We start from the raw sequence: 23,026 nt of genomic DNA on the forward strand, positions 1-23,026 counted from the left end.
ATTAAACCCATAAATAACGGGGTAAACTGTAAACTGCCAGGAAAAAAACACACAGAAATGTGAATGGAATAAAACAATTTACTGAAATTAAATGAAAATAAAGTATTCAATTTTTGTGATTTAAATATGTTCAATTTAGGGGAAAACAGTTAAATAATCTGCAACACTAAATTAAAACATTTCCAATATGAATCCTCAATTCAATTTACACACAAATCAAATCAATGAAATTTCAAGTTAGGAGAACCTTAATGACAATAAAGCAAGTGGGCCCACACATTCATTCACCTCTCTCATTCATTCAGTCTTAAACAAAATAAATCGTTGCAGGCCTGTGACGTAGCTTGAGAGCGTGGTGGCCAAAAACACAACGGCCGCTTCACTTTTAAAGCAAACAAAATAGTTACTGCACGAGCTTGGTACTCACGACCTGAGAAGATGTCCAGTTGCAAACGAACATCAGGCACAACTGTACCAACTGCAAGTTCAAACGGTTACCAGTTATCAGATACGGATTCCCGTGAAGAATACTCGACGCCACGAATCATCAGAGAAACTGTAGAATATCTTTCCCCACTGACGAGGAGATGATCCCCGTACATAAACACAGCCATAAGAAACAACTGTCCGTTTCCTGTGTAAAATATATAATCAGTCCATGTAACTTATCAAATAAATTACAAACATAACGGGTCAATATAATATGTGCACACACTTTAACAGTCACTAAATGTATGCGAATATGCTATTCGCGATTAGCATTCTCCTCAGAATGTAACCATATTGAATACAGACAGTATTAAACACAAAAACCAGAAAATTTACCTTCAAACATTTAGACAAGCATCCCAGAAAAGCACAACGATTGGTCATCCATAATAACTGGGTGTACTTTATCATATTTATAAAAGAACTAAGCGGATTGCAAGTTCCTTTCACTTTCACCATGCATTCCTGCAAATACGCGCACATCTCCCAAACCCCGCCCCCTCATGAATAATCAACTTCGGAATTTTCCCAATCAGAAAACAATAAAATAAAGATAAGCAGGTATTTCAGTGCAAGCAAGTTAGAGTGTATAAAAGCATGTAGATGTTAGTAGCTTAAACCCAAACTTATTAACCCCTTGCGGTCTGTATTTCTATATGCATATACAATCTCATCTGGGCTACACCCTCCCCCTTCTAAAAGTCTTGATGTCCTCATCAAACCTTTATCAATCAGTGAGTCTATCTGTTATCGGAAAGGTTCGTTTGTTTGGCACAGACTGCACAAGTAGCATGGGTTCTCTGTGTACTTTTCAAATTCTCTTGAATGTCAGAGTAACTGATTTGGATCATCATTCCCCTATGACTGATAGTTAACGGCATATCTGAGGGTTTTCCAGGTTCATCGTAGGTCAAACGAATGACTGGCTTCACAACTCGTCTGGATACTCGGGAACCCGAAACTTCACCATCCTCTACTGATGCACTAGAATCAAGGACGTCTCCTTCTTCTAACTCTGTGTCCACCACAGTATCAGGAAATGGATGGGTAACTTCAATTTCAGAGCCCTCCAACCAGGTTGTTTCTTCCAAACCATTCTCCTGACAAGAACTGGGTTTGTCCTCATCCACCGCTCCATCACCTACGTTCAGGATGTTCTCCTGCTTCTCAACTCCATCCACATTGAAGCGATGAGTTTGGTAAGTATAGTCAACATCAGAATCCGAACTTTCTGCTTGTTTGTCATCATCTGACCTGTACAAATCGGATTTTCTTTTCCTGGTCTGCTTTTGTGCAGTTTGAGTTCTGGTGACATGTTTCTCAGCCACTCTCTCCTTTTCCACAGAAGTAGACAGCCTAACTAGGTACCCAATTGGTAACAGATGGTCTCTGTGAAGGGTCTTGATGATACCAGCTCCCTGTTCAGGCTTGACACGGTACACCGGTAAGTTTGGCAACTTCTCAACAATCACATAAGGTACCGACTTCCAACGGTCTTTCAGTTTATGTTTTCCAGTTATTCCAACATTTCGGAGTAGCACTCGATCACCTTCCTCCAATGATTGATTCCGAACCCTTTGGTCATATCTTGTTTTGTTTTTCAGATGACTCTTGTTAGCAGCATCAGACGCAAGTTCATAAGCTTTCCTTAAGTCTCTTCTCATCTCACTTACGTACCTCTGATATTGGATCTCATTTTCACCATCAGGTGAGGTACCAAAACAGATATCAACTGGCAAACGAGCTTCCCTACCAAACATGAGGAAGTAAGGGGAGTAGCCAGTGGCATCGTTTTTCGTGCAATTATATGCATGTACCAGATGACTGATGTATTGACTCCATTTCTGCTTCTGGGAAGTGTCAAGGGTTCCGAGCATTGATAAAAGAGTACGATTAAATCGCTCGGGTTGGGGATCTCCCTGGGGATGATAAGGTGTTGTATGAGACTTTCTAACCCCCAGCATTGACAATATCTCCTTGATTAATCTACTCTCAAAATCAGTGCCCTGGTCGGAATGTATTCTGGCTGGTAAACCATAATGCACAAAGTATTTTTCGCACAATACCTTGGCTACAGTGATGGCTTTTTGGTTTGTTGTTGGGAAAGCCTGGGCGTACCGAGTGAAATGGTCAGTTACCACCAACACATTGGCAATTCCCTTAGAATCAGCTTCTAGGGACAAAAAATCAATGCACACAAGATCTAATGGACCATTACTTGTGATCTGATTTAGTGGAGATTTCTGTGGTAATGACTTCCGGGAAATACATCTTCCGCAGTTTTTAATGTATTGTTCAATCTCCAAACTCATTTTAGGCCAGTAAAACCGGTCCTTGACAAGATCAATAGTCCTCTCGACTCCAAGATGGCCGGATTCATCGTGAAGAGATCTTAACACCATAGGTTGGTATTTTTTAGGTAAGACAAGCTGCTTGATTTCTTTTCCTGAGGACTTTTTGGTCACTCTGTGTAGCAAACCATCCTGTATTACCAACTTCGCACGTTCACGCCGCAGAAGAAACAAGTGAGGATCACTGCTCGTACTTAAAGTAGTTAGTTCGCCAGATTCTATTTCTCTCTTCATAGGGTTTATGAGAGGATCAAGATCTTGGGCTTTCTTCAACTGCAGAGGTGTTATATGCTCAAGAGAACCTGACTCCAGATGGGTGGGAAATGCATATGCATCTGGTATAACGGTGGATGACACTCCAAGCTGGTCTACCATTCGTGAGGAAACTTCAGGTGGCTGCAACAGATTGACATGCTGACACACAGCTTTAATCCCTGACAAAGGAATTTCCTTCCACTCCTCCAGTGACTCTGTGGAACATTGTCTGGACAAAAGATCAGCATCAATATTTTGCCGTCCCGGACGGTACTGGATGGTGAAATCATATGTTGCCAGAGCAGCAAGCCAACGATGTCCAGTGGCATTCAGTTTTGCTGTTGTGAGCACATAAGTCAAAGGGTTATTATCTGTCCTTACCGTGAATCTGGCGCCATAGAGGAAATCATGGAATTTATCTACCACAGACCATTTAAGTGCCAAAAACTCTAACTGATGGACAGGATACCGTTGCTCCGAAGGACTTAGCTTCCTACTGGCAAAAGCTACCGGTCTCAAACCTTCTGGATGTTCCTGATTTAACACTGCTCCCAATCCATTTCTGCTCGCATCAACATGTAGTATATAGGGTTTGGTTGGGTCAGCGAAAACTAAAACGGGAGCATTAGTCAAATAGTGGAGTATCTTACTAAATGCCTCAGAGCATGCTTGATCCCACCTTTCACCAAAAGGCTCAGACTCCTTAAAGTAACCGGTTAACTTGTTTGTCACTGGTTTTCTGTTACGTTGTGTGGGTGGGTAACCTTTGGTAAGCTCTGTTAACGGTCTCACTATAGCAGAGTAATTGGCAATGAATCTCCGATAATACCCACAAAACCCAAGAAAGGATCTCAAAGATTTAAGATCAGTGGGCTGCTTCCAGTGTTTTACCGCCTCAACCTTTTCCGGATCTGTGGCAATGCCAGCTTCCGACACAATATGCCCTACATACTTCACTTGAGGTTGACAAAACTGACATTTGTCTATGGAAATCTTCAATCCAACCTCCTCCAGACGGTCAAGAACTTTTAGAAGGCGTTCTTCGTGTTCTTCCAAGCTCTTACCAAAAATGATTATGTCATCCAAATAGACAATGACTTGAAGAAGATGCATATCCCCCACTGCTTTCTCCATAAGCCTCTGAAACGTAGCAGGGGCCCCAGTAATGCCTTGCGGCATACGCTCAAATTGGTAAAACCCAAGGGGACATATAAAAGCTGTCTTCTCCTTGTCTTCTTCTGCCATTGCTATTTGGTAGTATCCACTCCGGAGGTCGAGGACAGTGAACCATCTACTTCCTGATAAGCACTCTAGGGCATCCTCGATGCGGGGCATCGTATACTGGTCAGGAATGGTACGCTTGTTTAATGTGCGATAATCCACGCACATACGAACACTGCCATTCTTCTTTCGTGCTATGACAATAGGAGAGGCATACGGACTGCGAGATTCCTTCACAATACCAGCTGCCATTAACTCTTGAATATGGCGGCGTACGTCATCAATGTCAGCTGGGGTCAAACGACGTGATCTCTCCCTGAAAGGACGAGTATCACTGAGCCGGATCTGATGTTCTACACCTTTAGCCAAACCTACGTCCCATTCATGAAGGGAAAAAACATTTTGTCGCTCTGCCAGCTTATGACTCAGTCTATTCTTCCACTCCTCAGAAAGGGGTGAGTTGGCAAAGTTGAAGAGCTTGGGGTCTAGATCAGCAGTCTTTGTATCATCCTTCTGTGCCACTGTCACAGTATCGGTAGAATACATATGAGCAAGGACAGTGCCCACAGGCAGGGATATTTCTTTTAAAGACTCATTCTGCATCAAAACCGGGAACCTTTTCTCATCCACCCGGGAAGAAGGGAGTACAAAAGACTGTACTAACATACCAGCTGGCAAGGCAGGAGAGCTAGGTGCCTCAACAAGTAGGATATCTTTTTCTGTCTGCGAAAATTTCTCTACTTTGCAGGTAGCCAAACACTCTTTCCTAGGAGCCATGGTGAGTGGACCCGGGCCTAACCATTTCACCTGCCCAACAGCATCATCATTTACAACGGACAGTTGTTTCTGTTTAAGAAGAGCTTGTGAAATTATGGGCTGTAGCTTGAGACATTGAGCAGACCTGGTATCTGGTATCTCATGATAAAGATCAGCTAGCCGTTTGAACAAATAGGCATTTGTCCCAATGATAACTGGAACTTTGTCTGAATTGCGAGGTTCTGGACATACCAAGGCGAGTACGGATAAAGACCCTGAAATACCTAGATCTTTGGGGAACTCAAGATCTACCACAACATATCCTTTGTATGGGTAGCTTGACTCACTCAGTCCCCATATGGCCAGGCCATTAACTGAATGGATTGGGACATTTGACAGATGTTTGTGGTACCACTTCTCAAATATAATTGTGACTTGTGAGCCACTATCAAGCAGAGCTTCACAGGGATGACCACAAATCTTAATATCTATGGTAGATGACGGCCCTACTAGTCCCGTTGGAATGTTAGATGCTAGCTTCAAGGTTTCAACTGTGCTCCTCTTCACATAACAGTTTCTCATTGACTTATTCTGTGTGGATTTCTTTTCTTCTTTGAGCTTTCGTAAGACATGAAGCAACTTCTGAATTACTTTCGTTGGGTTCTCAGCCGCACTACATCTGGTAGCAATATGTCCATCTTGACCACACCGATAACAAAAGAAGTCATCAGTATCTTGAAAAGACATGTTTCTTGCGTGTATAGATGGACCATCTGAAGTGTCAATAGATTGTGCCTTGGGTTCTCTCAACTCATTCGCAGACTTTACTGCCATAGCGGTCAACTGAGTCTGAAGCTCCTTCACTTGCTTTCTCAGAGTTTGCACTTCACTATTCTGATCTGCTTTAGCTGGTTTCTTTGGCATAGTAACACTACTACTACCTACCAAAGTAGTTGGTGTAGAGCGCCGTTGGGTAGACAACTCTCTTACCATTAACTGCAAATCATTTATTTCAGTGCATAAATCAGAAAGTTCTGATTGTTCTGAATTTACATCTTGACTGATCTGCGCAGCTCTAACATGCTGTCTCCTCACTGGCGCACTGAACTTGTGCCTCGCTACATCCTGTTCTTCCTCCTCACGGATTTCGTTAAGGAGCTGCAAAAAGGTAGGAGGATGGCTCTTTCTTTCCCTCAGTCTTAACCGCAACAGCAGAATATCTGACTCTGTAGCCCCTCTGATGAGCTGCTCAACGCGCGCTTTATCAGCTAATGTGACATCTAGACCTCCTTTCTGCAAAACTTTGGTAAGCGATCGCTCCACTCTTCTCAAAAATGCAGATAGAAACTCGCCAGGATTCTGACGCAGCAGTCGAAAAGCGAAATACAGATCCTCCCCAGATTCAGCTGTTCCAAATGCACTTTCTAAAGCCTCTATGTATTCAATGGGACTTGCATCTGGATTTGCCATTCTCACAGCTTGAATGATCTCCAAAGCTGGACCCTTTAGACTTTCTACCATCCTTCTCCTCTTTTCTTTGTTTGAGCAGTCACACTCTTCTATCATGAGTCTGGCCTGATTGCTCCAACTGTCTAAAGTTTCTTCCCCTACAGGAGTAGGGCTTACACCTGACAGGGTTCAAGACGGCGATAAGCACTGCTCTCTGGAAGGGGTCTTGCTGTTTTTCTAACAGTTCCCCAACAGCTCTAATGATAGACTCAGGGCTATTTCCCGATGTTAAGTTAGAAGCTTTAACAGCTTGAATATCCTCCCAAGTCTTTCCCTCTTCTTTTAATAATCGTGACAATTTCTCTGTGAAACTATCCGGATCATTTGTCTCAGTTTCCTCATCAGCTACAGTTATCATCCAGGCATTACCTCCACTCAAAGGGACGACTTCAGGAGGGAGTACTGAGGAATCTATTGGCTCACGGCATTCAGCACAACACATTGAGGCAATTTTGGTTGGGCTTAAATACTTTCCCTCTTACTCTCACTCTACCAAGAGCTTTGATCATCTCCATTGTCTCTTCAACGTGTGCCACATCAGCTTCTTCTGGCACTCGGATAGCATTACTGCATGAGCCAGATCAATTCCTTCACCTCTACACCAATTTCGGAGTTCAGCCATCCTTTCAGTCCTCGCTGTGCCAGCCATGGCTCTGCCTTACCTCAAATTAATCTCAGATATTCAAACTTGCATCAATAGTACAAAAATAAAACCCAAAAACTATCCCAGCGGTGCCTCCATTTATGTAACCCCTCTGTGCTAATTATGATATTGAATGTAGCTAACCCAATTTAGTAAATATAACACAAGATGGGGCCCTGGGTCTGTTCTAAAATAAATAATAATAAAACGAATAACACCTGTGTTGGTTTATTTTATTACTACTTGGTTAATTAAACTTTGCAACAACTTGCTTCGGCGGTGCCTCCACTTAGTAGAAAATTATTGCTTCAAATTATCCTACTAAGAATGTATGCTCTTTAACTCACCAATTAAACCCATAAATAACGGGGTAAACTGTAAACTGCCAGGAAAAAACACACAGAAATGTGAATGGAATAATTATATACAATTTACTGAAATTAAATGAAAATAAAGTATTCAATTTTTGTGATTTAAATATGTTCAATTTAGGGAAAACAGTTAAATAATCTGCAACACTAAATTAAAACATTTCCAATATGAATCCTCAATTCAATTTACACACAAATCAAATCAATGAAATTTCAAGTTAGGAGAACCTTAATGACAATAAAGCAAGTGGGCCCACACATTCATTCACCTCTCTCATTCATTCAGTCTTAAACAAAATAAATCGTTGCAGGCCTGTGACGTAGCTTGAGAGCGTGGTGGCCAAAAACACAACGGCCGCTTCACTTTTAAAGCAAACAAAATAGTTACTGCACGAGCTTGGTACTCACGACCTGAGAAGATGTCCAGTTGCAAGCGAACATCAGGCACAACTGTACCAACTGCAAGTTCAATCGGTTACCAGTTATCGAATACAGATTCCGTGAAGAATACTCGGCCTACGAATCATCAGAGAAACTGTAGAATATCTTTCCCCACTGGCGAGGAGATGATCCCGACATAAACACAGCCATAAGAAACAACTGTCCGTTTCCTGTGTAAATATATAATCAGTCCATGTAACTTATCAAATAAATTACAAACATAGCGGTGAATATAATATGTGCACACACTTTAACAGTCACTAAATGTATGCGAATATGCTATTCGCGATTAGCATTCTCCTCAGAATGTAACCATATTGAATACAGACAGTATTAAACACAAAAACCAGAAAATTTACCTTCAAACATTTAGACAAGCATCCCAGAAAAGCACAACGATTGGTCATCCATAATAACTGGGTGTACTTTATCATATTTATAAAAGAACTAAGCGGATTGCAAGTTCCTTTCACTTTCACCATGCATTCCTGCAAATACGCGCACATCTCCCAAACCCCGCCCCCTCATGAATAATCAACTTCGGAATTTTCCCAATCAGAAAACAATAAAATAAAGATAAGCAGGTATTTCAGTGCAAGCAAGTTAGAGTGTATAAAAGCATGTAGATGTTAGTAGCTTAAACCCAAACTTATTAACCCCTTGCGGTCTGTATTTCTATATGCATATACAATCTCATCTGGGCTACACATGATTGCCATCTTTGACTGCTGTCAAGATGTATAGTAAAAAAGGAGTTACATTTTGGTCTGTTTTCACCCAAAACCAACTGGATTACTTCAGAAGACATGGATTAAATGGAGTTTGATGGATTGTTTATACTGACTTGATCTGCTTTTTGGAGCTTCAAAGGCCTGGCCACCATTAACTTGCATAGAGAATCTACAGAGCTTAAATATTCTTCTAAAAATTCTCACTTGTGTTCTGCAGAAGAAAGAAAGTCATACACATCTGGGATAGCATGAAAATAAATGATGAGATAATTTTCATTTTTGGGTGAACTATTCGTAAGCATATAAAAAGGCAAATTACCATTTGGTGACAAATACTCCCAAAGAAAAATTTAGTCAACATGAAACTGTCACGGATGGTGTGGAAGCTGGACAAGACAGACGAGAGGTGCGGATCCAAAAGCGGTTTTATTAAATAATAGAGGAACACAAGACACTGAAACAAATTAAAGGTCCACGATGGGAAAATGAAATAAACACACGAACACGAAACATCCACGAACGATCAAACAAGGGAACAAGAGCAGGCATGAAACATGGAACATCAAATACAACGACTGAGAAGGGAATGGAGGAACAAACAGGGTTTAAATACACAAGGACACAATAAAGACTAAACGAGACACAGGTGAGAAAAATGATGAGTGCAGGCAGTAGGGAGGCCGGGAATTGTGGGAATTGAAGTTTTCTACACAGACAGTGAGACTCAGGGTGGAAAACAGGGAAAACGTGACATGGAACGGGATCGGTGACGGGTGAAATGGAAAACACGGAGCAGACCACACGGAAACATGACATAAACGTGATGGGTGAAACAGAGAACATAGGGCAGACAACACAGGAACGTTACAGAAACGGCATTCGCATCTTATTTTACTTTGATAATCATATTTCAAAAAAGAGAAAAAATGAAAAAGAAAAGAAAAACTTGTAGCTTGATTTTATTCGTCAGGAATTGATTGGATTGTGACAAGCTCAATACCAGAATGGACTCAGTTGGTTAGACGGAGGGTTTGGAAAAATGAGGGTGCATGGTGACATCATTCAAAAAGGAATGTTGTATCAAAGGCATTGTGAGTTATAACATTTTGATGAAAGATTATGAATATAATTGTTTTCAAACATTAACATACTGAATTGTGCATTTTAAGAACATGAATGTTCATTAAGAAACTAATAAGGGCTACTTCTGATTTGTTGATTTGAAAGATTTTAGGAAAAAGCGAGTTAGTGATGGTGCTTGGTCAACTCCAATCAGCATCAGATACATATCAGACCGCGTAGGCCTCTCAACCTTGCCAGGACTCTAATACCTGCCCCTCTGTAATAATTCCAGACCACACGCTCAGCCCATACCATAGGCCTGCCACTCACCAGAAGCAACAAACACATTCCAACTGATAATATCATTCTCTAGCAGGACATCCATGACCAGTGATATGAGCTTTCACATAGGACAGTTAATATGGTGATTTCCTACTTGTGTAAAGAATAATGAAACATAAGTTTATGATAACAAAACAGTGTAAAGGACCATAATAAAAAGCAAAACAGCTCAAATAAGCAGTCTGCCATATTTGCTCAAATTAAAAGCAGACATTTATCAGTGTAAAATGCTATTAGGGACTTAAAGACATCGAATCTGACTTGTGCTGAATATAAACGCACAACTAAGAAAGTGAAAAACATTTTCTGCAGCAATTAGATGACTGGTTGTTAATTAAAAAACCCTCATACTAATAAAATCCTTTCTAACTCATCCCCTTGCACAACTATGAAGACCTCTTGAGATGTTTGGGCAATGCTCCTTTTTCACCAAATAAAATGAATGGTGCTGAAATGAAGGCTCATTGCTCTGCAGTTAAAAGCATACATAGAACAGAGCAGAATGCTAATTCACTACAGTTCAGACGCTGCCTGCTTTAATAAAGACTCTTATCTGACATTACTGTGGCTCAGGGACTGGGAATGAGCTGAGCTCTGGAGTCATAAAAAATAAAAATGAAATCGTGGTGAGTGCCAGAGAATAAATGGCAAAAAAACATTCAGCAAAGGAGTGAAGGGGGTATTATGACTGTGGACAGAGAGCACTACCAGAGACTGTCTTAGTAAGCTATACACACAAACAGAGCATCAGAGGATGACGTCTGGTCTAACAACCCAGCTGCAGCCATAACAGCTCTTCTCCACACTTGGATCCCCTGAATATGGACCATCCAAACGAAGGACTCCAGCCTCTAATGTCATCTTGTTTCCTTTATTTTCCTGCCTAAAAAGCAGTGACAATGTGGACATTAACATAATTCTGTCTCCCTACCGGTGAAAAACAATTTAGTTGTCAGATCCTAAAGTGCAAGGCAGGCTGAAACAGTAGCCTGTTATACTGGAAGATGTGCTATGCTGAGCTGAGGGGGCAGCCAATTACTTGTGCAGCCCAGATCAGGAGAAAGCAACTCACCAGTTGAGTGTGTGAGGGGGAAAAGTACAGAAGGGAAAGAGGGGAACAGAGAGTCTAATAGATAGCCTACAGAAAGGGCTTTCACAAACAGAGAGCAAAAAATGGAGAGAAATGAGTAATAGGTGTGATGGGACAGAAACGTTTTTACTGCTTTTGCTTGCCACCCACTCAAAATTGAATTATTTCATTAGAATGGAAAGCAGGACAAAAAAATATCACCAGCAGAGCTTGACACAGTTGAGCCTACAAACACATGGGCACAAGATAAGCTCTTTTCAAACTCAGAACTGTTGGATTCTAGGAGTTTGGGGGTTTGATGTGGGATGGGCCCCAGTCCAGCACTTACTAACTGCTATCACAGAATTTCCCAAAAGACATTGTAATGGGGTTCACAGGATGGGCAAGAGGGAGGCAGGAACTGGCAGAACAGTCTACATAATTTTAATGACATCAATTAACTTAAAAGAAACATAAACGCAGACACACACACAGTGGCCACTTGCGTGTCTGTCTCTCTCTCTCTCTCTCTCTCTCTCTCTCTCTCTCTCTCTCTCGAACTGGTGCCCATGGCTCGTCTTTACTCCCCTCCCGGCTGATTAGGATTTCAGTGCCGGGCGTGCGTCCTCTTCAATTAACTTAAAAGAAACATAAACGCAGACACACACACAGTGGCCACTTGCTTGTCTGTCTCTCTCTCTCTCTCTCTCTCTCGAACTGGTGCCCATGGCTCGTCTTTACTCCCCTCCCAGCTGATTAGGATTTCAGTGCCGGGCGTGCGTCCTCACACCCCGGCCACGCCCTCCTCCTCATCACAGACATGTTGCTGCTTTTTGCTTATTTGTATTTATTTATTTTTAAGATGACTGTGTTGATCTCTTCAAATAGAGCTGTGCCATTTTTTGTTATTTCAGGAATGCTAAAGAAAGCTACCTGAAAATGCAACCGGACGGAGATTCTCACATGCATGTGCGCATCTCTTTTCCTTCTCGACTGTCTGTCAGACTTGTCAACTTGCGCCACACACACACATGCAGCAGATGTCAGAGAGAAGCGAGGGGAGGGGGTCTGACATGAGTGTGTGAGTTAAAGCAGTGTTTCTCAACTGGTCTATTCGGACTGGGTCGCGGACAGCAGGGAAATAACAATGCCATGGTAACTTCTCCCATTGAAGATATTTCGGTGGCCGCCCAAGTGATCGAATATTTACCTGCCGAGGCAGATTTAATGATAATCTCACAAACAGCTGAAGACTTCTCTGTCCTTTTCTGCATAGAGAATAGAAAAACACAGTTTTGTGCTCTGTTCTGCATAACGGGGTGGCTAATTCTTTCTTATCGCGGCCCATTCAACGCGTTTCGCATCCGACCCACTGGCCCGCTCGGTTCTCAAGCTGGCCAGTCCGCCCCTGATCGGCCCCAAAGTGCGTAGGCCCACCGAGGAAAATGCACGGTATGCCAGACTGCCAGTCCAAGCCTGCCTAGAAGTGGACATACATATTTCTGTGGGGAGAAGACGACTGATCCTGAGATTATCTGAGATGCAACTACTGAAAGAGACTGTTTAGGAGCTTTAACAATATCAGTCATGCCAACTTGAGCTAGTGGGTCATGAAACTTGAGAGGTCTGAAATAAACTAATCTAAAATCAATATCATCCACATCACAAAAATCTCTGCACTCTCTTTCTCACTGTCTGTGTGTTTGTGCAGTGAGTGACACTTGATTTTAATTGTTCCCTATGTGAGGTTCAGTGAATAGATTATTCAACCTCCAATCTAACAGGTAAGGCTATCATCAATGACGTTTAAAACATAGGTTATATAAAACATAACAATTCAGCCACTTACAATTATGTAGTTCTTTTTCAGAGCTCAGGTATAGTTGTGTCAAAAATTGTGAATACATCATTGACTGTTTCAATACGTATCCCTGTAACTTGCTGTAGGCAACTGGCAGTTGCCTGACTAAAATAATGTTTACATGCACATCTTTTATATCTTGTGGCAATACTTTTGAAACAGTGAGTATTTTAACATTCAAAAATTGGCCACACTTACTGTAACCTCGATTCGAAATTAATTTTGGTGGTAATCAACATTATGCCACAAGGGTTGACCGATTATCAGCCTGCATGATAATCGGATCCAATATTCATAATTTTTCTAATTATCGAAATCGTAAGTTTGTCTGGTCTGATTACCAAAACATTTTTAAATGTGCACCGTTGGCTCTGTTGAGGTTACTGCTTGTAGTCTGATAATAATAATAATAATAATAATAATAAATCAATATTAACTACATTATATATAAGCAACATCCCACAAGCAAGAGTGCTTTCTTTACTGAATAAACATGTTACTCAATGCTTTCTTTAAAAGTGTTATTTTAATTTCAACAACCTCCAATGTTGTTTTTTAGATTGTGCTTTGAGGATCTGCTAGCAATTCATTTGATAAAAAAAAAATGCATAATTATTTTTGTTTTGTATTCATTTGATTTAAGGTCTATGAATTAATCTGATCACACAGTTTTGCTGTTAAAATTTGATTAAACGGAACTCAGAAAAAATAAAACGGAAAACACAAAATTGAACAGCAGCACAGACTACTGTGATCTGGACACCTGAATCATCTCATTAATATGCCGAAAGTGTACTTGACTGCACAGCGCATCTGGATATATGCCAGGTTACAACGCTCTTCTCCATTATTTGATCATAATTTGAGGAATTACTGATGACATGATCAATACATAATGTACACAAACATCTCTTTTAAATAAAATTCATTTTACCGCCTGCTTTCATCTTGGCAATTTTTGTGAATAAAGCACCCTATATAAAAGACCTAAGCCTAATTTACATAGGAAGGAGGCGTGTTTGCGTGGAGCATAGACAATGTCTCAATCTAAATACTCAAAATGCAGTGCAATTTCAGTGCTGATTGCAGCTTTTTAAACTAGACCGCTTTTTACTACTCTTACTACTTCTGCTACTAGACTGTGTGTGGTTCAAGAATAAGATGCAGGTTTTTGTGCTGAAAGACCATGTGCTAAAGTGGCACATCTGTTTAGTTTATTTGCCCTTTAATTTTTGTTGTAAATTCTGCAAAATATCTCCTTTTGTATTTGAAAGAAGAAAGTAATAAAGGTACTTTTCAACCTGTATATTCATTTTTGTGTGATTGAGACTGAGATTGGCCAGGCTCACAATGTGACAATTGTGACATGTTTTTCATGGGCTAAGTTTGCTATGGCATACTTCGCATACTACTCTTACTACTTCTGCTATGTCAGTTTATGGCAGAAATAAGAGTAGTATGGTAATTTGCCAATACCAAAATTTTCATTCTGACAACTTCGGCAAAAACTCTCACAAATCCATGTTTTATAACAATACATCATGTTTATTTAATGTTATATTATGTCATAGTAATATCATATTTATTAATTTGACAGATTTGAGTATCACCCTGGTAACTGCCAAGCAACCAGATGGGATTACCATAGTAACCAAGTAACAAAACAAATATCTCTGCACCAGAATATCATAGACACTTCTGGGTTGGCTCATTTGACTCAGGCTAGCAAGAAGCATTTTGAGTATCACCCTGGTAACTCCCTAGCAACCAGATGGAAAACCATAGCAACCATGGAACAACACATATATCTCTGCACCAGAACATCCTACTCTCATGGGGGTGGCCTCTTTCAACTTGGGGCAGTTGGTGGGACATCATGGTGACAAATTTTGCCCAACAAGCACCACTCAAGTTTTCTTCAGGAAATGTTTAATCTAGTTACATTTATTAATCTAGTTTAATCTAGTTAAACTTATTATTATAATACTTCCACTTTCCTGTGACTAAATGTCTCACACTAACTACCAGACCTTCAGACTGATCTCAAATGACATGCTATATCTTTTCTAACTGACGGTTTTCCCACAGTGGACGATCAAAACTCAGATAAATCCTACTGACTTTCATTGATGGAATGTTCCGATGAGCCAAAACTATTCAAACTCCAACTGTCAAAAGTTCAAATGAAATCATTTAACAGCTGATGGAAGTGACATTTCAAACCCAAGCATTGTGTTCCTGCTAGCTTTTGCACACTATCCATCCTCAGTTCAATACTTTTATCTCAAATGAGCGCAACAGTGACCGCTGAGTTCTGGAAGTATTTTCCCCATTCATTTCTTCCATAGACTTTTAATAAAATCCTTCATAAAAGAGTTGTAAGCCATGAACCAAACCAACAAGCTCAGAGGAGAATCACAACACAACAAACTTTGTTTTGAGGCAAAAAACTGTGTACTCATTGTCTTTCATAAGGGCACAGACTACAATCCCATGAAGCATTGTGAATAAAAAAACGATGGAAATATATAAATCTATTGATTTTAGGTTATTTATAAGTATGTAGCATGGCCACATAAGGGGATGTTTTATATATAAGGTTCTTGACACAAAACTAATTATGTTTGTCATTAATGCCTATTAGTTATATTGCTTTCCCCTGTATTCCTGTTATTCCCTCAGCTGTTGCGTGTTTATCCCCATCTCTGTTCACGCGAGATCTTCGCGTGGTTTCGTGTTACGTGTTTTCCTGCCACGTAAACAGGAAATACTTTCACTTTCTATTTAAGGAACCGCTATGCCGGTTTTCGGGGCTCATTTGCGAGTACGCACATCTACAAACCCGTTCATTCACAAATTGGATTACGCTGGTGACTGTCCTGGGAGCGCTGAGACGCCGTTCCTCCTGGAGGTTATTCGTTTGGCTCGCAGCCAGGATTACTTTTTATCAGAGGACATTGGTCAGTCATCACTTCATCACTTCATCACTTGGTCGTGCTCACGGACTATCAAACTTCCCGGTGAGGCTGATCTGAACACTGTATATAACTCTGTGCACTCTGGACTTCACTTTTACATGTATATACACTACACCTTTATTGTTATTGTTGTAAATATTATTGGTTTGTTAATACACTTGGGTTTATTGATTTTTCATCAGTGTTGATATATTTATTTTCTCTACTCCAATACCTATCTTTAGAAACGGTAGGGTTGATACCAAAATAGTGTAAACTCCACTTTAAGATTTTGGGGAGTGTTATATAGTGGTGGCCCGTACGGGGAACTACGTGCTGTTCCCTTTAAAAAAGGCTTCACTACGATGTTGCGCTGCTAAGCGCTACGGGGAACAGCTTTAGCTGTGAGCTGAGCTGAATAATGCGTGGAACACGTCAATGAACATTGACCGGAATTTATAGCCTCGGCTGATGTAATCATTAGATGCACCTGAGGCCAGGCTATAAATGGATACGTCACCAGGTGTCCTCAGAAACTATTTTTTCAGAGCGATTCTGTTTCTGTGTGTTTCACACACCCTGTCAAAACTTTCTTTCCTCTGTTAGGAGATAGATTCAGATAGGCAGTGTGCAGTGGACGTTGTTCTATTTTTCTCTTCTGTTTAGAAAATATTATATATATATATATATATATATATATATATATATATACAAAAAAAAAAAAAAAAGAGAGAATGACTGAAAGCAAGCGGTGCGTGTTCCCTCTTCTTGCTCTATAGCTGAAGACGGCACACATCAGTTTTTGCTGTTTGTTTGGGGGTAGAGCACGCTGCTCTCGCGTTGCAGCAGGGCGGTTGCGAGCACTGCGATTTGCTTTAACAGGCAGAGTGCGTCGTGCTCGCCTCGCTTGCTTCCGGGAGTCAGCACTCACAAAAAGATCGTTCGTGGGGCTCGTGCATGGATTTGGCTGAGGAGCAAGAGACGGGTTGATCCCTTTCTCTCACTCTCTCCCCAAACCCAGCTGGTCCTTCACATGATCTCGAAGCGCCTTCCGACGCTTCTTCGGATCATGAGGTGGATCGCTATTCTCTTCCCGCCTCCGAGCTTTCCGTCCACGATAAAAAATCTACGGAGGAATTGCTCGATGTTGTTACTCGTGCGGTTGCCAGATTGGACTGGCCACGCGAAAAAGACACCCAAACGCTCCAATTAGGGGATAGATTTTATCTTCCAGTCTAAGAAAGGGAACGCCTCATGGGTCCCTTCCCTTTCTTTGATAACCTCCTTGAAGAGCTTTTTCGCTCATGGAGAACCCCTAAAAAAAAAAAAAAAATGTAAAAAAAAAATATATATATATATATATTTTCTTCCCGTGTTCACATACCCTCGACGTCATTATATTCGACTATCATGGGTGCTGAGGCACGGGGGTATTCAGTGATGCCGCCGGTCGAATAGACGCTATGGGCTATCTCTCGCCGGGCTCGACATCGCCACTTAAGAAGCCCTCTCTCCCTCAATGCCTTGTAGGACAACCTCCACTTTAGTGGGAAGGGCTTATCAAGCAGCAGGTCAGGCTGGTGCTGCTCTGCACACTATGCTGTTTTTCAGGCATACCAGGCTGACCTCCTGGACGACCAGAGTGTGGGTTCTGCGCTTGACGAGCAAGCCTCAGACCCACCTCGGTCCTGACTGAAGGGAGGCTCAAAAGCAAAGCGTGGCGAGTCGTGCTCCTCCTCCCAGGGATTGGGGACAGTCTCGCCACCCTTGCCAGCCCTCAGGACTATACATTCTAGTAAGAGAAAACCCTGACGGTCTTGCGCCTAGATTAGGGGTAGCTCCCTCGGACGGGCGCGTGCTTCACTTCACCCCTCCCGGTACCCCCTCGAAGCCCCTCCATTCCCGCCACCTCTTGGTGTTTCGGGTTGCAGAGGCTTCCGTCAAAATTGGGTGTTTTCGCTGTTCCTGCATTTTATTCAGGACGCGAAACACCCGACAACCCCTCAACAGGAAGTGTTAAAATATAATACCCATCTCAGTGATCCTGGCAGCGTGGAAACTTCTGCCGGATATATCCTATTCCGCTTTTCCGTGTTTCAACGGCGTGTTCTCACTACCGTAAACCGGATTTCTTTTTTTGTAAAAAAAAAAAAAACTCTCAATGTCCTGGTTAAAGGGGCCATGGTATGTGTTCCCCTTCCAGAGAGAGAGTTAGGTTATTACACTAAATGCTTCCCGTTTCCCATGGAGGGTGAGGGGTGGCGTCTGGCTTAGATCTTATGCTTGAACTACCCGTGGGTGTTCAAGTCCAAGATGATGCCTGTCAAGACGGTCGTGTCTCAAGCCCTACAACTCGTTTGGCAGGTCACTATCGATCTTATGACGCACTTCTATACTTCATTTAGAAGTTCTGCCACAACATGGAAAGTTCCTGAGGTTCACTTCCGGGGGCGAAGTCTTCCAGTGTCAGGTTCTTTCACTCAGCCTAGCCCTTTTTACCCGCACATTCACAATGCATGATGTAGCGCTGGCTCCTTGTGACTCCGGGGCATCTGCATTCTGAATTACGTAGACGACTGGCTGATCCTAGCGCAGTTCCAGGAACTGGCAGTTCAGCACAGGGACATCGTCTTAGCTCATCTGTTTCTCTGGGGTTGAGGCTCAACGCCAAGAAAAGCGTCCTCTCTCCCACTCAGAACACTGTCTATCGGGGCATCATATGGAGTTCAATCACTATGCGGGCACAACTGTCTCCCGCTAGGATTGAGTCCATTCAGATCACCCTGAGCAAAGTCAGGCTAGGTTGCACTGTTATCAGTATCAACAATTTCCAGGTCTCAGGGCGAACGCGTCCACGGTGATCCCTCTGGACCTTCTGCTCATGAGACCGTTTTTGTTGTGGCCAAAAGCCAGGGGATTTCTTCCAAGGGCCAAAACCCCTAGGCTAAATAGGGTTACGCGCCTCAGGCTTCGTTCCCTTTCTATGTGGTTCAGACCCCGGTTTTCTGCCTTGGGTCCCACTCTAGGTGCGTCTTGTTGTCGCAGACGGCTAACGACAGACGCCTCCCTGACGGGCGGGGTAGCGGCCTTAATTGGTCATTCAGCTTAAGGGGATAGGAGGGTCGTCAGCTCGGTTGTCACAGTCACTGTCTCGGGTTGATGGCTGTATTTCTGGCCCTGAAATACCTCCTCCTGAGGCTGCCATGTCTTGGTGCGGGTGGACAATACAGCGGTAGCCTCTTACATAAATCATCAAGGAGACCCACGTTCTTGTCAGCTGTATTTCTGACATGTCGGATTCTCCTTTGGGCCCAGGGCAAGCTCCTGTCACTCAGGGCAATTTACATCCCTGGACGCCTAAATGTGGGAGCAGATTTGCTGTCCAGACAGAACATACTGAGGGCGAGTGGAAACTCCACCCCGAGGTAGTACAACAAATTTGGGAGAGATTTTACAGAGCAGAAGTGGACCTCTTCGCCTCTCAAGAGACTGCGCAATGTCCCCTCTACTTCTCTCTGAGTCACCCAGCCCCCCCTGGGTCTGGACGCGATGGCGCATACATGGCCCAGAATGTGTCGGTATGCTTTTCCCCCGGTTTCTCTGCTCCCAGGAGTCTTAGCCAGAGTTCGCCAGCAAGGGTCTTGCCTCTTACTGATAGCGCCTCACTGGCCGAACAGGATTTGGTTCTCAGAAATTATATCTCTCCTCGACGGCTCGCCTTGGGCGATTCCGGACAGGAGGGACTTTCTGTCTCAGGCACAGGGGATGATATTTCATCCCCGGCCCGAATTGTGAAACCTTTCATGTCTGGCCCCTAAGGGTACCAAATGATTATCGAGACCATTTCAAGTGCTAGGGCTCCCTCCACTTGGAACTGATCTGGGTAGATTTTACAGGGCAGAAGAGGACCTCTTCGCCTCTGTTGATAGCGCAATGTCTCCTCTACTTCTCCCCGAGTCGCCCAGTCCCCCCCTCCCCCTCCCCCTTGGGAGGGGCTGAACGTAGTAACGCAAATGCACCTGCATGCGTTTCCTTCTACTAAAGTTCTTATTACAGAACCAGCTAACTGCCAGTTTGTTTCAGTTCTGGATTTTCTGTAGAAAGAACTGTCAGCGGGCACTTGCCTCGCCACTGCCAGGTTCTATGTGGCCACTGCGGTTTGCCACGGCTTGGTGGGCAGGGTTCCCTCAAAGAGGCATCCTCATTATTGCCCGGGCCTACGAGGCGCGTGGTCAAGCTTCGCCAGTAGGTTTCAGGGCACACTCTACCAGAGGGCTCTCCTCCTCTAAAACCTTGGCTAGAGGTCTCCCTCTGCAGCAAGTTTGTGATGCGGCAGGTTGTCCTCTCCGCACACATTCATTGGACTTTTTTAGTTTGGATGTTCTGCACTCCGGGCTCTTATGCCCTTGAGTCGACATCTCAGCTCATACCTGAACAAGTTTGTGATGCGGCAGGCTGGTCCTCTCCGCTCACATTCATCAGTTTTTATGACAAGTTTGTGGTGCGACAGGGTTCTCTTCGCACACATTCATCAAACTTTATGGGTTAGATGCTTTGCTACTCCGGGCTCTTATGCCCTTGAGTCGACATCTCAGCTCATGCCTGAACAAGTTTGTGATGCGGCAGGCTGGTCCTCTCCGCACACATTCATCAAAATTGAATGGTTTAGATGTTTATGCTACTCCGGGCTCTTATGCCCTTGAGTCGACATCTGAAGCTCATGTCTGAGACCTCTCGCGTTTTTGTGAGTACACTGTACAACCGTAGGGGTCCGGACAGCCCCAAGTGCAGCAGCGTGGGTATTGCGTTCCCCGTAGCGCTTAGCAGTGCAACATCGTAGTGAAGCCTTTTGTAAAGGGAACGTCTCGGGTTACATGTGTAACCCTTGTTCCCTGAAAAAGGCGGAACGAGATGTTGCGCTGCTTTGCCGCACTGGGGCATCCCAGGACTGCTCTTCAAAAGAAGTATCTGACGACACCTGGTGATGTATCCATTTATAGCCTGGCCTCAGGTGCATCTAATGATTACATCAGCCGAGGCTATAAATTCCGGTCAATGTTCATTGATGTGTTCCACACATTATTCAGCTCGGCTCACAGCTTTAGCAGCGCAACATCTCGTTCCGCCTTTTTCAGGGAACAAGGGTTACATATGTAACCCGAGACGTTTCTATTTGTTGATAGTGTTTTTTTGTGTTCATAAATATGGAAGACATGACACAAGCAAATAGTGGAATAATGAATGTAAATACTGATGAAATTGAGAATGAAGTAAATGAGTTAAGGTGTAGCTCTGAGGAAACTGAGGATGCTGATTTCACTGCGGGCCCGTTTGTTACCAGACGTAACCCGACAGATGAAATAGCATCTGTTTTGAGTTCAATGTATAATTCTGATGGTGATGATGATGATGAAAGAGAAGTACTGAATATAAATGTTGTACAGACAATGCAAATGGAGATTGATAAACTCAAGGTGGATTTATTGGCTCTTAATGCAAAAATACAACATAATGAACAGGAATTACAACAGTCTGTAGATAGTTCCCTTAATAGGGAAACTAGTTTCCGGGAGGCAGTGGACGCTGGCTTAGCAGACTTAGAAGTTCACTTCCAGAGGTCTATAGAGAAGTTGGAGAGAGCGGTGGTTGATTGTTTCCTGCGAAGAGATGCAAGATGGGAAAATCAAATGAAAAAAATAAGATTCACCAGTACCCCATCTCGATCTCAAGTACAGACTTTTTACCCTGCCTCTTCCCCATCTACAGTTAATGCCTTGAAAACTCCCATACCAGCAACAAAACTTAAAGTCCCCCCTGTTAACAGAGGCAACGCTACCTATGACGTCACTGCTGGAGCACAAGTATCTAACCTGGCTCACCCTTCATGTATGCCCAGTATGTCATCTTTCTGTGGGAAACCCCCTATCCGTTTGGAATTTCCTTCCTTCGGGGAGTATAGCGAGACATCCGACGTACTCCATTTCGTCGAACAGGTCGAAAATTATCTGGCCATTAGACCCCTGCCTAGTGTGGAGCTCGTTGGCACCCTGAGTTCCGTGCTCAAAGGACCCGCTCAGAGTTGGTGGAAGGCTGAAAAAAACAAGATCAATGATTGGCAGTCTTTCAAAAATGCTTTTATGTCTGCATTTCTCCCAGAGGATTACCTCACGGAAGTGGAGGACAAGTTGAGGTCACTGGTGCAGCAACCCAATCAGCGTTTGAGAGATTTCGCCTATCCCTCTGCCTGAAATGGAAGCCGGCCATTACAGATGAGGAGATGGTGAGCCGTATTCTTAATAATATCAACCCAAGAGTTGCGGGCTGTCTGAGAGGGACGGTGAAATCAGTGGAACAGCTGGTGAAGGTGGGATCTATGGTGGAGAAGGACTGGATGGGAGCAAAAGATTACTGGCAGAAAGTGGGTAAATTGAACAGCAAAGAGACAACAAATAAAAGACCACCTGAACACCATACCTCTAAAAATCTAGCAGGAGTATCCATTGCTCAACCACACCCTATGACATCTCTTCTAGTAGTGCCAATAACTATAAAAGGACGAGAGGTGAAGGCGGTACTGGATACAGGGAGCACATACACCCTTATTCAGGAAAGCCTGTGGAGACAATTAGGAGGGGAAACAAAACCTGACACTCCAGGCCTTCTTCAACAGTTCATTATGGCTGATGGAAAAATGCACCAGGCGATCAACAGGAAGACAGTCTGTTATGAGTGGCATGACAAGATATGCAGGTTGGATACCTATGTTATGAAGGATGCTCACCTGGCCTTTCCCCTTATAGCTGGTCTGGACTTCCTGAGAGCCGCTGAAGCCATAGTGGACGTGGGACACTGGAGATATGGTCTGAAAATGGACAAAGGATATGTTTATCATCCATTCCTTACTGCACTTATAAATCCGATGCTGTCTTCACGTCTGATGGGTGAAAACATAGGTACGACCGCTGCGG

General features: G+C 43.0%; 1 protein-coding gene and 1 long non-coding RNA gene across 8 annotated transcripts in view; both read right to left on the bottom strand.

The window, feature by feature from the left end:
* LOC127628420 (calmodulin-binding transcription activator 1-like) overlaps window positions 1-23,026 on the bottom strand; it is a 588,851-nt gene that overhangs the window by 549,198 nt on the left and 16,627 nt on the right. The gene's annotated exons all lie outside the window — the stretch shown is intronic.
* On the bottom strand, window positions 22,240-22,874 carry LOC127628425 (uncharacterized). Its single transcript, XR_007968664.1, has 3 exons — window positions 22,840-22,874; window positions 22,533-22,671; window positions 22,240-22,445 (listed from the first exon to the last, which is right to left on the bottom strand). It is a non-coding gene; the product is annotated as an uncharacterized LOC127628425 (long non-coding RNA).

Source organism: Xyrauchen texanus, chromosome 35, assembly GCF_025860055.1.
Source record: "Xyrauchen texanus isolate HMW12.3.18 chromosome 35, RBS_HiC_50CHRs, whole genome shotgun sequence".
In the NCBI taxonomy this organism is placed as follows: Eukaryota; Metazoa; Chordata; class Actinopteri; order Cypriniformes; family Catostomidae; genus Xyrauchen; species Xyrauchen texanus.